The sequence below is a fragment of the Orycteropus afer genome, unplaced genomic scaffold (assembly GCF_000298275.1).
Source record: "Orycteropus afer afer isolate SDZICR_OR568_19922 unplaced genomic scaffold, OryAfe1.0 scaffold00431, whole genome shotgun sequence".
Classification (NCBI taxonomy): domain Eukaryota; kingdom Metazoa; phylum Chordata; class Mammalia; order Tubulidentata; family Orycteropodidae; genus Orycteropus; species Orycteropus afer.
The window spans coordinates 1,833,128-1,844,629 of record NW_006922018.1 but is presented as its reverse complement, the minus strand read 5'-3'; the positions used below and the strand labels follow the sequence as shown (position 1 = coordinate 1,844,629).

The following is an 11,502-nucleotide window of genomic DNA, read 5'->3' as shown; positions in this document are numbered from 1 at the left end:
TGAGTAGCTGCTTTAGGGATGTGGTCTGCTTTCTGTATATAAGAAATAGCTTTGGGAATGGTCTCTAGCTTATGGCATGCTTGAACCCTGAGTGTAGCCATGTCATTGTTCAGCAGTCTCCCATGCTCTGCCAACCTTGGGACTTTCAGTGGACTTGAATTAATGGCCTGCCGTGTGGTTTGGTAATATTGGGACTGTGCCATTTTACTTGTCAACCCTGGATGTGTCAATCTCAGCACCCAGCAGCCATCTGAGTAAAGAAAAGCCTCTAGCTCCAGTGGGTCGGGAGAAGGCAGAACTGAAGCCCAAGGTTGAGGGGCTTTCACCCAGCCCCTAGAGCCTGGCACTTTGAATTTGGACTTAAAGCCTCCAAACTGTAAGAGAATAAACTGTTTCTTAAGCCATCCCATTTGTGGTATATTCCTGTCAGAGCAGCACTAGGTAACCACAATAGCTACTATTGAGTAGACACCTAACTCAGAGTCCATGCCTCCATTCACAATAGAACAAAATGCTTCCTGGTCATGTGCCATCTACAAGATTAGTTAGCAATCATACATTTTTGATCTACAGAGTTTTCATTGGCTGAGTTTAGGAAGTAGATATTCAAGCCTTTCATCCTAGTCCGTCTTGGTCTGGAAGCTCTGCTGAAACCTGCTCAGCATCACAGCAACACACAAGCCTCCACTGACAGACGAGCAGTGGCTGCATATGAGGTGTATTGGCTGGGATTTGATGCCAGGTCTCCCACATGGAACGTGAGAGTTCTACCACTGAACTACCAATTCCTCACTAACATTAAGCAGATGTTGCTAGCTCATTTAAACATCAGAACAATTGGCTATTATCATGTCCACTTCACAGGTGAAAGGACCAAGGCTTTGAAAAGTCAAGACCTAGAGTGAGTGACAGATCTGGGCTTGAGCCTAGGCTTGTCATACCCAAACACCATGAATTCCCATAATGCCCATTATCTTTATTCACTCAGGATGAAGTTTCTGCAAAAGTAAGTTTAAGGACATCAGCCCACAATAAGTGCACCTAGTAAGTCTTTCCCTATTGTAAGCGATGGTGTCTGATCATTTGTTTCATCCCAAAATAGAAACTACTAGAAGCAGAAGCAACATGGAGGAGACTGGAGTGACCTGAAAAATGTAGCCAGCACCATGAGCCTCCTCAACAAGTCCAAGAGTGAGATGATCCCAGAGGAGCTGCAGAAGCAGGTGGCAGAGGAGTTTAGTACAACTCTCCAGGCTCATGCAGTCAGTCAAGAACAACACCCAAGTGCTCATCAACTGTTGCAACATCCAGAAGCTCCTAAGCCATGTGAAGGCCTTGGACAGTCAGTGCTACATGGTGCTGGAGAATATGAAGGTGATGTGAACTGAGGTCCTCAAGAACAGCAAGGACAAAAAGAAGCCCAAGCCCATCAACAAGAACCACTGCATTGCCAAGATGTTCCTGTGTGGGGACTCCTGCAGACCCTGCTCATCACCAGCAAGTAGGAGCCTGCTCCCAACCAGAGCCTCTTCCTGCCTGCTTCTGAAGACCTTCCTGTGTTGGAAATACTAAAATCCCTGTGTTTTTCCTACCCCCCCCAAAAAAAAATTGTAGAAACTACTGAAGATTTTTGGAAGACTTTAGAGAAAATCATTTGACATATTGAGTACCAAAACAAACAAACAAACACAAACTCATTGCTATGGAGTCTGATTCTGACTCATAGTGACCCTATGGAACAGAGTAGAACTGCCCCCATAGGGTTTCCGAGGCTATAGTCTTTACAGAAGCAAACTGCCACAGCTTTCTCCTGTGGCAAAATATTGAGTATATCGAGTGATATATGGAGCAGCTGGTCGGTTTGAACCACCAACCTTTCCATTAGGAGCTGAGCACTTTGACCACTGTGCCACTAGGTAAGAAAAATGAAAAATAAATCGGAAGCATTAAGGCAAGAAATCATGCTTGGTGAAACAGAGAGTCAGTGAAAAAGAGGGAAACCCTCTGTTCGGAACGAGGGGACTAGAGCCACCCAGTGAGAGAGATCTCAAGTTGAAATGCCAAGTTGACAAGGGGTGGAATTGCGGTGGTTATGTTTGTGTGTCAATTTGGCTAGGCCTGGTTGAGTGACTGGGCAGCTGGTGGTAGTTATTCCCCATGATGAGACTGGCAATCAACTCCATGGTGGGATCTACCACAAGCAGCTGAGTAGTTGCTTTGGGATGTGGTCCGCTTCCCGTATAAGAAACGTCTTTGGGAATGGTCTCTAGCCTATGGCATGCTTGGACCCTGCATGTAGCCATGTCATTGCTCAGTAGGCTGCTGTGCTCTGCAGACCTTGGGACTTACAATGGACTTAAGTTAATGTCCTACTGTGTGGTTTGGTAACATCGAGACTGTGCCTTTTTACTTGTCAACCTTGGGGCTTCTCAGCCTCAGCAGCCAGCAGCTGTCTGAGTGAAGAAATGCCTCTAGCTCCAGTGGGCCGGGAGCAGGAGGCAGAGCTGGACCCCAAGGTTGAGAGGCTTTCACCCAGCCCCTAGAGCCTGGCACTTTGAACTTGGACTTCTAGGCTCCCTAACTGTAAGAGAATAAACTCCTGTTTGTTAAAGCCATCCCATTTGTGGTATATTCTTGTCCAAGCGGCACTAGGTAATCAGAACACCCTCTGTGAGATAGATTGACACAGTGGCTGTAACAATGGGCTCAGACATACCATTGATTGTGAGTGTGGCAAAGAACCAAGCAATATTCAGTTCTGTTATATATAAGGTCATCGTGAGTTGGAGCTGATCTGATGGCAACTAACAACAACAAAGTAATGATTTTACTTCACAATATAGCAATAGAACAATTTGAGTGAGTTTATGGTTAAATGGCAGAAGGTTGGCAGTTCGGACCCATCCAGAGGTTCCATTGGATAAAGATCTAGTGATCTTCCCCCTTAAAGATTACAGCCTAGAAAATCCTATGGGGAAGTTCTACTGTCTATGGGGTTGCTAGAAGTAAAACTTGACTCAATGGTACCTAAAAACAGCAACAAAATACTTTATAGTGCTGAATTTTAAAAGCCATTTTCTCCCCCATAGGCACCATCACCCACACCTACCCTACTCCTTAAGGACTTAATGCTGTAAAAAACTCTGCCTTTTCTTTTATCTGTCTGATACAGAAATGTGAACATGTAGTTAAGAGCCAATTTCTCGATTGCTAACACAAATATAAGTATTTGTTTGAGGAAGGGCAAGATAGGAACTAAGAGGGAAGGTATGAACACTCACTATAAAACAACATTTGAACATCATGGGCAAAAGAAGGGCTGGGAAAAAGACAAGAGGGAAGGGAAGTTTAGAGACTTGCTTCTTGTGATAATTCTAGCTCCTCTCTTTACCTTAGATTTGGATCAGCAAACTATGGTTCATGGGCCAAATAGAAATCTGGCCCACCATTTGTTTTTGCATAGCCTGTGAGCTGAAGAATAGGTTTTCCCTCTTTAAATGGCTGGAAAATAGCAAAAGAAGAATAATATTTTATGACGTGATAATTATATGAAATTCAGATTTTAGTGTGCACAGGTAAAGTTTTATTGGAATATGTTGTTGTTGTTATGTGCCGAGTCAGACGCGATTCATAGAGACCCCTCCTTGGATTTCCGAGGCAGTATCACTACAGAGATTGCCCAACCTTCCCTCCAAGGAGTGGCTGGTGGGTTTGAACTGCAAGCCTTCTGGTTAGCAGTCAAGTGCCTTAGGCACTACACTACCAGAGCATTCCTATTTGTTTACATATTGTCTACCACTGTTTTTGTGCTACATCAGCAGAGTTGAGCAGTTGCAAAATAGACTAGGTGGCCTGTAAAGCCTAAAATATTTATTCTCTCTCTCTTTACAGAGAAAGTTTGCTGACCCTTGCCCTAGATGATTCCCACTCCCAGCTACTCCACCACTTTCTTCTCTCTACCTTTTCTTCCTCTTCTACTTCCCCACCTTTCCCTTTGCCATCGAGGAAGGAAAGAGAGGGGGTATTGTGTGTAGTTGCAGGTTGCATTCAATGCATAAGTGTGTGTGTGCTCAATTTGATACTACTGTATTGCTTTTTTACTTTTTGTGCTCAAGGAGCAAATATCAGTCATCTGAAAATTTCATTTTCTAACTCAGACACTTACTTACACAGGCACTGGGTTAACCAGATTCACATTCATTACCTCATTCCAAAATGCCAGATAGATGGAGTTTTAATGAACAGAAGGGATTTCAGGCTTAGCTAGATATGTGAGCTAGGACTAAATAAGAAGTGCAGGTAAAGTAATTATTAGAATAATTTGAGCCCCTACCGTGGTTCTTTAAAGAAAAAGAAGGTGGAGCCTATGTTATCCACAAAGATGGCATTCACTAGGTGATTGCACCACCATCTCATCACCCTTCTGGGGTTGGCACAGCCTTTGCCAGGTGACAGTGATGGATGCTGCAATTAGACTCTGTGCTGGGAGAAAATTTCTCTTAATTACAAAGAGCTGTGATTGGCACTGCCTTCAAAGTGCTACACTTCCACTGTGCATCTTGTCCTCATGCTGACAGGCAGGGTAGATGGAGATGGGTCTGAGGAGATGGGACAACCCTTCCTGGTCCATTAGCTGTAGTAGGAAGAGTCACTCATGTGCCTTTCTCAAGGCCCAACAGTTGCTGTGCTGCAGCCTGGCTTGGTTTCTACCATCTCCTGCTTGACTTGGTTGACATCCAGAGAGCCCCACCTTTGCACACACATCTCTTACCACCCCTCAAGGACTTGGAGTTCCTTCTGATGGCCAAATGACCATGGCATTTTAAGTTTTCTCCCTCATCACCTCTAGTGCTTTCTTGCTGGCTCCTTTCGCTCATCCAACCTGCACAGGTTGGTAATCCTCAAGTTTCATGAGGAAATGAGAATTTCTTCATTCTCCCAGGACCTTAAATATCCATTCTATACTGATGATTCCAAAATCTATAGACTTAGCCCTGGTCCTTCTAGAGAGCAAAAAAATGTATATTTCCAATGCATTTTTTCATTGACTTTAAGGAATAATTCATTGAGAGCCCACTCTGCTCCTGCACTGGGTGGAGCATCATGGTGCCCAGGGAGTGCCCTACCCTCAGAGAGAAGGGAGACAGAAGACATTAAGTGATAACATAAAATGTAATTATTCACTTTGACAGCTGCCCTGAAGAAAAGTATACAGTGCTATAAAGTACATAACAAGGGGAATTGGTATTATATGAAGGATGATGGGGGTTAGGGAGTTTGACCAAAGAGTAGTATTTCAAGTTAAAGTCCAAAAAACTGAAACAGAGTTAACTAGATCAAGTGAAGAGTGTGTCTAGGGGTGGGAAGGAGCATGGTATGCTCAAGGGATTGGAAGAAGGCGAGGGTGGCTGGAGTAGTTTTAGAACAAGAGGGAAAAGTGCTTTCAGATGTTGCTGGTGAGACAGTCTATAGAAAGATAGTGTCCAGCCTTCTTTTTATCAGTTAATATGCTTTTGGTTTCAATTAACAGAACCCCAATTAGCTAGGCTTAAGCAATAAGAAAATATATTATCTTCTACAACTGGAATTCCTGAGCACAAACAGCACTGAAAATTGGCTTAATCAAAGAACTGTGTATTCGTTATCTATTGCTGCATAAAAAATTACCCAAAAAACTTAATGCTTGAAAACAATAAACATTTATTACTTCACAATTTCTGTAGGTCAATAATTTAGGAATGACTTAGGTGCCTCTGGTTCATGACCTCTCAAGGTCAAGTTGTTGACCAAGGGTGCAGTCATCGAAAGACTTGACTGGGGCTGAAGGATCAGCTTCCAAGATCAGTCATGTTGTTGCTTGCTTCAGTTCTTCACTGGCTGCTGGACTGAGGGCCTCAGTTCCTCTTGGGCTGTTAGAGAACCTCAGTTCTTGACCACATGAGCCTCTCCATTGGGAGACGTATAATACAGAAGCTGGCTTCACCCAGTGCAACTGAGTTGAGACAGATTGTACAAGAGAGCATGTAAGAACAGTCTTTTTATAACCTAATCTCAGAAGTGATATGTCATCACTTCTGCCACATTCTATTAATTGGAAGATGTTGTTGTTGTTGTTGTTATTTGCTGTCAAGTCAGCCCCGACTCATAGCGACCCCTCCTTGGGTTTCCGAGGCAGTATCACTACGGAAGTAAGATTGCCCAACCTTCCTTCCGAGGAGTGGCTGGTAGGTTTGAACCGCCAGCCTTCTGGTTAGCAGTCAAGTGCCTTAGGCACTATGCTACCAGAGCTCCCAATTGGAAGATAGGTCCTGCCAATATTCAAGATGGGGAGAGCGTACAATGACCTAAATACTAGGAGGTGGGAACCATGGGGGCTATCCCAGAGGCTGCCTACCATGAGCTCTACCTATGTTTCTCTGATTTCTCTTGGTTCTGCCCCTCCTCTGTGCATCACTGTATATCAAACTGGAAACAAGAGGCTACAGAGTTGAAGAAACCCCCTGAGGAAGAGTACCAGATTATATCCAAATGCTTTCCCAGAAAGTTAAAGAAAGATGTTTTCTAGAACTCCTCCCAAACCTCCTTTCATGTCCCAGTGACTCATTTGTGATTCAATCACTGGAAAGAGGGATGAGATTGTCATTAGGCCACTTGGGCCAGCCCTGGAGCAAGGGATGTCAGATGCTCTGGAAACATGATCTGTGGGGAGGGCTGTGGATACCTAAGATGCAACTGTTGGTCTCTCCTCATTTGGAGCAAAGAAGAATAACAAAAACCAAAGACACATGGAAACAATTAGTCCAAGGGACTAGTGGACTGTGCAAAACTCAGCTTACATGACCCTGAGACTAGAAGAACTAGATGGTGCCTGGCTAACACTGTCAACCACTTGGAAAGGGATCAAAATAGGAGATCCTGGATGGGGTGGGAGAAAAATGTGAAATAAAACTCAAAATCATAAAAAAGACCAGGCTTACTGGTCTGATAGAGACTAGGGAAACCCTAGAGAGTATGACCCCTAGTCACCCTTCGGGCCTGGAATTGAACGCACTGCATGGCTTCTAGCCAAACAATAGACATATGAGGCATATGAAGTGAACATTTACACCAGGTAGATGCATTCCTTAAAATGATCAACCGTGGGAAATCAGAAGGGCAGTGTTTGCACAGGGAGATAACTCAGAGGGCAGGAATGTGTAGAAAACAAGGACACAGGGAAAAAGTAACCACAGAGAATGGGAAGAGAGCTGTTGTATTGTGGGGATTGCGATCAATGTCATGAAACTAAATGTGTGTGTACTGTTGTATGGAAAATCAATTTGCTCTGTAAACTTTCACCCAAATCACACATACATAAAGATTGCTTTCACTATGATATGGTGAATGAATTTGGGAGGGGCAACAGTACACATGCAGAGAAAAGTTAGGAGGTGATTGATTATAGTATCCAGAAGATCCCTGGATGGCACAAATAGTTTGTGCTTGTATACTAACCTAAAGGTTAGTAGTTCTATCCTGCACAGCAGCGTAATGTATGAAAGACCTGGTGACCAACTTCCATAAAGATTATAGGCAAGAAAACCCTATAGGCAATTCTACTCTATAAACACATGGGCTCACCATCAATCAGAATCTACTAATAATATAGATTATTAGTAATCTATTTTTTGGCTATTGCCATAATAATATTGTTATATATTATTATTACTTATGGCAATAACCAAAAATACTAAACTCACTGCCATCCAGTCGATTCAACTTATAACGACCCCCCCCCCCGGCTTGGGTTTCTGAGGGGTTATCTTTAAGGAAGCAGATTACCCAATCTTCCTTCCAAAGAGGGGCTGGTGGGTTTGAACCACCAGTTTTCTAGTTAGCAGTCAAATGCCTTAGGCACTATGCCACCAGAGCTCCTAATGGCAATAGGTTTTTCAAAATAGTATTTGTTGTTGTGTGCCATCGAGTCAGCCCTGACTCATAGTGACCCCTCCTTGGGTTTCCGAGGCAATATCACTACGGAAGTAGGATTGCCCAACCTTCCTTCCGAGGAGTGACTGGTGGGTTTGAACCGCCAGCCTTCTGGTTAGCAGTCAAGTGCTTTAGCCACTATTTAGAGAGCGATAATAGAAAGTGGTTTGTCTAGGGTTGGTGTCTTTGAAAACAAGGGTTTGAAGCATGGAAGGCAGAGAAGCAGCAGGAGGTAAATTAGAGTTACAAACAGTGGAGACAGTTGAAGTGATGAAGTGAAAACTATTAAGGAAAATGTTCCTAACTATGTTACAATGATTCAGTGTCTCTTTCTCTTTTCTGAAAAATTGGACTTATATATGGAAACATATATATTCCTACAACCTTTAGTTTTTCAGAAATTCTGTTAAGAAGCTTTGTCTTATTTTTATTTCTGGCTAACTATTTATTTAAGTGTCTTAAAGTGATCTCCCCATGAATGTGTGAGTGAGTGAAATGATAAGTTGGAATTTAGGGTGAATTCTTCCTTATCATTTTATTGGCAACAACATTCTCATGTTTATATAATAAATTACAATTTTAAATTAAAACAGAATAAAATGTCTTAAAAACTTTTGATTTTAAAAGTGCTTGTATGGCATTGCCCCACACATATCACATTACTCCTAAATGGGATCATAGATAGCACAACCTCTGAATTGCTTCCAGAAGCTTCTTATTCTTAACGGATTGCTTGCATTCTAAGAAAAGTAATTGAACTATTGTTCTGGTTACCTAGTGCCACTCTGACAGGATATACCACAAATGGGATGCTTGAACAAACAGGAATTTATTCTCTTATAGTTTGGAGGCTTTAAGTCCGAGGCTCTAGGGACTGAATGAAAGCCCTTCAGCCTTGGGCTTCAGCTCTGCTTCCTGATCCAGGCCCACTGAAGCTAGAGACTTTTTTTCACTCAGACAGCAGCTGGCTGCTGAGACTGACAAGTCCAAGGTTGACAAGTAAAAAGGCACAGTCCTGATGTTACCAAACTACATGGCAGGCCATTAATTTAAAGTCCATTGAAAGTCCCAAAGTCGGCAAAGCATGGCAAGCTGCTGATCAACGACATAGCTGCACGCAGGGTTCAAGTGTGCCATAAGCTAGAGACCATTCCCAAGGCTTCTCCTTATATACAGGAAGCAGACCACATCCCTAAAGCAGCTACTCAGCTGCTTGTGGTAGATTCCACCATGGAGCTGATTGCCAGTGTCATCATGGGGAATACTACCACCAACTGCCCAGCCACTCAACCAGATCCAGCAAGTTGGCATACAACTTTAACCACCACAACTATAGAGGACTCAAGCTGTAAAATTTGCCTTATACAAAACAGCAGTAAAATGATTGGATTTGGGTTAGTTCTTGAAGTGTAAGTAAAAGCGGGAGTCCTGGTGGCATAATTGTCAAGTGCTCAGCTGCTATCCACAAGGCTGGTGGTTTAAATCCACGCAACGGCTCTGAGGGAGAAAGACCTGGCAATCTACTCCTATAAAGATTGTTGTTGTTGTTATGTGCCGTCAAGTCGGACCCTACTCATACCGACCCCGCCTTGGGTTTCTGAGGCTGTATCACTACGAAAGTAGATTGCCCCATCTTCCTTCTGAGGAGTGGCTGGTGGGTTTGAATCGCCAGCCTTCTGGTTAGCAGTCAAGTGCCTTAGGCACTACGTTACCAGAGCTCCTTCTATAAAGATTGTTTTTGTTGTTGTTGTTGTTATGTGCCGTCGAGTCGGCCCCGACTCATAGCAACCCCTCCTTGGGTTTCCGAGGCAGTATCACTACGGAAGTAGGATTGCCCAACCTACAGTCTAGAAAATCCTATGGGAGCAGTTCTACTCTGTTACATTGGCTTGCACATTGGCTCTCTATGAGCTAAAAATCAACTTGACCACACGTAATAAAAACAAGTAAATGCAGTTATCTCAATAGCAGAAGCCATGGGCTTTGACCTCAGCCAGTCCTAGTTTGCAACTCTGATTCTAACACTTACTATTCAGGTGAATGAGTAAGTATTCATGCCACTGAACTATGCTTAACTTCAGAGACGTTTTCTCACTATTGATTGGTGTGAGTGCATGGTGTGTGCGTTGGGGGGTTTAGGGGTGTGGTGGGATGTGTGTACAGGGATTTCAGGGAGAAGAGTTCATGGCAAGGCACCTGGAGCCCAGTGGCTGATACAATATTGGGTAGTCAATACTATGGTACTGATTATTGTAGTTTTCCAATAAAATCACCATGGGAACATTCTTTTATTAAATCTCATCTGCTCCAGGCTAAACATGTTAGACATTTCATGTGGATAATTCAAAGAACCCACTGTGTTTACAATAGGTTTTCTTTGACTTCAGAGCAGAAAGGAGTCTGGCAGTTTTCTTCCTCCTCTGGGGAGACCTGGCAGCCCAGTGGTTGTGAGGGCGTCTGTGTGCAGAGTGCTCGCCCACATTCCCTCCACCTGAGGTGGGCAGACTATGGGCGGATTTGGCACACACCGACTTGACTGACTAGCTCACCCAGAAGGCCTCACTGAGGGCTCCTGAACACCACAGGCAGAGCCACTGCAGGGCCTCCAGCAGTGCTAGAGCTGGCAGGGGATCTGCGGTTTCTTGGTGGTAGAGGTCCTGACCAGAACGTCTCCATAATGGCCCTCCTATCTTTGCTCCTTCAATCACTACCCCCAACTAGCTTCAGGGCTTATCTCCTGTTCACCCCTTTCCTTTCCACCACCTGTCGCTTCTGACAAGTTTTCTATCCTGTTTTACTGTACAACAGATGGCAGAGGCCTTAAAGGATGTCCAGGCATGATTACCTGAAGCAAAAACCCAGTCCTTTGAGCATTTCTAAGACTTGTCACTACTTACAAAATGACCCTTCTGTGGAGTAAAAAGCCCTGGCTCTTCCATTTCTTTTCCTCTTTCTCCTCTCTTCTTTCCCTTCCTTCCATATTTTTTTTGTCCTCTCTCTTGTTCATTCATTCACTCTTTCTTTCTTTCCACTGAGCCCCTGTGAAGAAAGGTAGAGGTGTACCTTGGTGGTAATCATTAAGGTTTGGGAGAGATGTTCTCTACGAGAAAATCAGATACAATGACTCCCTCCTGGACTAAAAGATCTTTAGTCCAGGAACTGGGAAGAGGACTTGGGAATAAGAACAAGGATGGAGACTCCCTAAAGGTTGGAAATGAGAAGGGGATTTGGATGTTGAAGAGGCCCTGAAAGAAGGCAGGAGAAGTGAGCCCAAAGATCTATTTACCATCCTTCTGGTCTCTCCTTTCCAGTCACCTTGACAGAGGCTCACAGTCCCCAGAGCAGGTCTCCCAGACTGGGAGAAGAGGGAGGAGGTTGTTCCCAATGCATTGGGCTCTGCAGTTATGAGCAGGAAGGGAGGGAAATGCCCATGCTTCAGGAGGGAGGAGTGGGAGGATGGCATTGCCAGCCAGCTAGGTGGACAGTCAGTCATGGGATCAAGGGTGCACCTATACCAGGAACCAAGCCAACCAA

The 11,502-nt window shown here is 44.0% G+C and overlaps 1 pseudogene; it reads left to right on the top strand.

The window, feature by feature from the left end:
* Positions 1-1,166: 1,166 nt before the first annotated feature.
* Positions 1,167-3,121, top strand: LOC103208406 (annotated as a pseudogene).
* The last annotated feature ends 8,381 nt before the right edge of the window (positions 3,122-11,502 follow it).